This window comes from Pinus tabuliformis, chromosome 5_1 (genome assembly GCF_031772625.1).
Source record: "Pinus tabuliformis cultivar Carrire ecotype Pingquan chromosome 5_1, CPIR1, whole genome shotgun sequence".
NCBI classification, from domain to species: Eukaryota; Viridiplantae; Streptophyta; class Pinopsida; order Pinales; family Pinaceae; genus Pinus; species Pinus tabuliformis.
The window spans coordinates 929,294,906-929,300,213 of NC_142305.1; positions in this window are offsets into that span (position 1 = coordinate 929,294,906).

The window sequence follows — 5,308 nt, forward strand, 5'->3', positions numbered from 1 at the left end:
TACCCTAGAAAAACTAAACTTTGTGTGTCTCCTGTAGCTGCAAAAATGGTACACAACAAAATAAAAAAGTGAATTGTAAACAGTGAACAATAAATGTGTAACAACAGAAGAAATGAAGTAGATGAAGATTTGAAGTGACTTTAACTAATGCTACTACTACCACAAAATTCTTAGATAACCTGTATGAAAGAGCTGTTCATGAAAACCTTCTAATTAATTGTGCATGAGTGCTTTGAAAAGGTAAGTTTAATGAATGTTGCAAAAAATAAATAAAGGCATAACACTAACAAAAATTACAAGAGAGTTTGGAGCTCCTGGGGTGGGCTCAACCCAAGAATGCTCAGATTCCCTTAGACGAAATCCAAACTAGAATTTGATTCGAACACCACTTCCATTAACTAATAAACTATTTTCACATTATAGAGTTAAAAAACTTGCTTAGAAATACAAATCTAGTGTTTCCTCCTATTCTTCATACTCTTCTCTAGATGTCTATTGGGATACTCGAGCCTTTTATTTATACAATGAGTGGGGAGCAACCTCCTTGAGAGGAGGACTGCATTTTTCTCAAAAAAAATCCTAGAAAAGGGTATCTTATTCCTAGTCCACCTCACAACAACAGGAAGAGTTATTAAATTCCCTCAATCAAACAAGTTGAGATCTCTTACAGTAGGGAACAAGTCCCAATAATATCTTTGACGTTGGATCTTGTTGAAATTTTTGTAATATCTCTTCAAATCATGCACAATAAACATGTTAACGCACATAATAAATGAAAAACCTTGTTGACTCTCCTAAGAACCCATTAAGATAGGAAAGTGTGTCATTAAGTTCAAAAGGTGGGTTTAATATAGTTTTTATGTGCCCAGGAGTGGATTGAGGGCCTTATGATTTAACTATTTTGCAGGCCCATTATTAAGTCACCTATTAGCTATTGATATTAATATTTTAGATGAAGATGAGTTTATTAATTTTTTGTGTTGTTTACAAGAATCATGGATAGTTTGGTTGTTGCCATAAGTAGTAATGTTACTACTTAAGTTTCAACAATATAGTTGCATCCTTGTTATTAGAGGAGATGATATGGAAAAGTATGGAAAATTAGAACACATATGCCTTTTTTGTTAAAGAACGCTCCTAAAATAGAAATAAAAAATAAGTCCTCATGTGGGATATCTAAATTTAGAGAAGGATCTAAATCTCCATGAAAATTCCGTAAATGTATGTTGGAGATTAAGAAAAGAAGGGCATTACAAGAAAGAGTGTACATCCAAAATTCCTAAGAAAGTGAAGGGATTTGATGATGTTCCTTATATTGAAGCAAAAAATTCCTTAGATAAAGAAGGGGATGTGTATATGGCTTCTTCAAGTACACATGTATATCATGAGGCATCACTAGTCGACTTAGGTGCATCATTTCATATGACTTCTCACAGGGAGTTAATTTGTGAGTATGAAAGATATGATGGGGGTGATGTTTTCTTAGGAGATGACTCGGTAGTCAAATTCATAGGATGAGGAAAATTCAAGTTGAATCTCATGGGTGGAAGGATTATAACACACCATGGTGCCTTGTGCATCCCAATTTTCCTAGAAATTTGATTTATGTAAGCAAGATGAGCAATGCAAGTGTAAAAACAATGTTTAAAAATGATACCTAACAAGATGATTTGAGGAGCAATGGTATTGTTGATGGGAGTTCAAATTGGAACTTTGTATAAGATATTGGGAAGCATTGTTAATGATGGGTGCAATAGTTCTGTTGTTCCTTAAAGTGGATCATAAGAAGGAAAAACTCTTATAGCCTCTAGAGAAAATACTATGCTTTCATATCAAATACTAGGACATATTGGAGAGAAGGGCCTTCAAGTACTACATGGTAATAGTATGGTAAAAGGTATGCCTAATTTCTCTCTAGATTTTGATTTCTATGAAAAATTTTATATAGGAAGTAGAATCGAGTAATATTCTCCTCCAGTTCTATAAGGTCAAAGGGGATATTACAATTGGTGCACAATGATGTGTTTAGACCTATGTTGGTTCCATCAATAGGTAAATCTATGTATTGTGTCTCATTTATAAATGAATTCTCAAGGAATACATGGATTTATTTCCTTGGGAAGAAATCTGAAGTATATGAAAAATTCAAAGAGTTTAAGGCTCATGTGGAGAATCAAACGAAGAATAAAATTAAGGTATTGAGGATAGATAATGGTAGAGAACTATACGGGAATGAATTCAAATAATTATGTAAGAAGTAAGGTATAGAAATGAAAATGACTAATCGATAAACACCTTAGCATAATGGAGTTGTAGAAAGGATGAAGATGATGATAATGGAGAAATAAAGGAGCATCCTTAGTGGTGCTAGATTAGGGTGGGAATTCTAGGTAGAGGTTGTGGACACTACATGTTACCTGATAAATAGGTTTCCCTTATCAGTGTTAGATGACAGGAATCCACATGAGGTATGGACTAGTAAGAAACCCTCTCTTATAAACCTCAAGGTATTCAGTTTTGATGCTTATGTACACATTCCGAAGGAGAATAGGAGTAAACTGGATAAGAAAGCTAAAAAGTGTATCTTTAATAGATATAAAAATGGTATGAAAATTTATCAGCTTTGGAACTCAAAAACTAAGAAGGTTGTGTATAATATAGATTTGATATTTATAGAAATCAAAGGTGCAATGGAAAACACACGCATTAAAATAGATATTTTACCTTGGAAACCTAAAACTAAGAAAACCTTAAATACTTTTTAATATATGAATGTTAGGGTAAAATTGACTTGGTGAAATATTCAAAGTTGTTAGGTCCATAGTGGTGGTTTTAAGCACATGGTTTTGGTGGCCCATCATATTACAGCCCATGGAGAATACACATGATGAAGCCTTAAAGACTCTTGGGGATTCTCCGTTGTAATGTGCTTGAGTTGAGTGGAGGGCTCACCAAGCTAGCCAATATCTAGGCCTAGCCAAGTAAGCCTTATGCTTAACTTACACACATAACAATGGAGAATTCCAAATCCTTTAAAGGCTTCATCACATGTATTCTATGGGCTCTAAGAGAATGGGCCACCAAAACCATGTGCCTGAAACCACCATTGTGGACCTAACAACTTTCACTCTTTCAACAAGTCAAGTTTTCCCTAACATTCATATATTAAAAATTATTTATGGTTTTCCTGGTTGTGGGTTTCTAGGATAAAATATATATGTTTCTATTTTATTAAAATTCTATTTGTAGCAATTAATTTAACATGGTTTAAAACTACACAGAAAGCCTAGATATTGAGGTGAAATTTTTAAAATGGCATTTCCTAAATTTCTACATTATATGAGAATTGATTGGACTAGAATTTATCTTGGTGAAGATAGAGTTAGATATTTCATTTGTACTATACTTGGGAATGGTGTTTTACCTAGTAGAGGATAAGTGGGTGTGACATTGAATGGTGCTCAGTTAAGTGGGTGTGATATTGAATGGTGATTCAAAGAAGCGCTTGAACCCTTGAAGAGTTTCTATACTTTAATTGTTGTTTATTTTACTTTGTGGTGTTCTTCATAGTTGTAGGATGACTACTCTTTACCTTAGAGAGTGTCACAATTTGGATTATTAATCTAATTTCATACATTGGAAGTTCATGCTACAAATGAGTTTAGAGGAGGTTGAGATCTATAAATAGGTCAAGAAAAAGATAGCTATAGTTATGAATCTAAAATTGATGGTAATTTATTTTAAGAATCAGGCCAAGGAAAAATTAATAATCCTTGATTAAGCGAAGGGTCACTTCATCCCTCTCTTTACAAATAAGATAACGAATAACAATATTTTTGATGTTTTGGTTTGTTTATATCAAAGATATTATGTCTCTAGATATATTCTTTTAAGGAATAAACCTTCAGTAGTCTTCATGAGTAATATAGATACAATGGTGAGCTACATAGATAAGGTCACATAAATTAGAAAATAGTTAATTACCATAGTGATGGAAGTAGAGGATACATAGTTGGTTAAATTACATTGCATTGAAATTTTCCATCATGAAAGTGTTCCGTCCAAGGAATTTGTGCCCATGAGAACTTATTGAATTTCAAAAATATATGGGATAAGATTATATAGGAAGAGATCGAGATATATTATTGCTCAATACAATGAGAGGGAGTTGAAAACACATCCCTTTTTTGGAGGAGGAGGAAGGGAAGAAAGAAATGCCCTACTTGAGACCACCTTTTCAATAATCTCTTGTTTATCTTCTAAAATTATGTCAAATGTTGGATAGTGTTTGGACAATGGGGCATTGATACAAATGACATATGACTGAACATCATTTGGTATGTTTGAAGAGAAGGATAGAGGTATGAGAATGGAGTTGGGTGATGATGCTTCTTATCCTATGAAAGTATAGGGGCTTCATATCCTTTTAGATATTAGATAATGTTTTTCAATTGAAAGATTTTCTATTTATTCATAGTCTAATAACTTCTTTAATTTTCTTTCATGGTATATTTCTAGCATACAATTACATTTGAAAGATATCATTGCATTGTTGGTGATTGTATTCTAGCAATGATTTTATCTAGCTTTGTGCTAGATGGTGGCCTTTATAAGTTACTTGTTGATCTTGTGGAATTTTACATTCTAGTGGGATGATGGATGAGATTTTGAATCTTAATAAGGCATGTTTACAACACATAGTGTGGGATACCATTAAAATGGGTTCAAAATATTGTGGAATTGGAAAGGGATTTCAAGTTTACATCTAGTGAGAGTAGTGAAGAGGACAAGGATGGGATTGTTTGATTCTCTTAGGGATAAGGAGTTAACCTTGAAGTTACTCTTGATTCAGGATTCTATCAAAAAGAGGGAGGTGACCTTATTGAGGTCAAAATTTTAGTTATAGGAGGTTTTTAGGTGCATGGGTGAGATAACCATGATTATAATTTTTTGGAAAAAAAAATCCTTGATGCTAACTTGAGGGATGATGGAGTTATATAGGTGGATTATGATACAAGGTTAAGTTCCTTCAAGTTAATTGGGACAACTTGGAAGCATGAATAACCCAAGGAAGTGATAGTGATCATAGTGAAACATGTGCAACAAATTCTAAATACTATGAAAGACATGTAAAAGAGCTATGTCAATACGAATAGATTGGAATGGAGCTTCAAGGTTGGAAAGAGATTATTCCTTCAAGTCCAAGTGGTCAATGTTCCTAAGAGGTTCAATATTTTTTAATAGCATCTTGTATTGTTGGATATAGTAAGCCTCCTATAACTTACATGATCAATATCCTAGTATAATT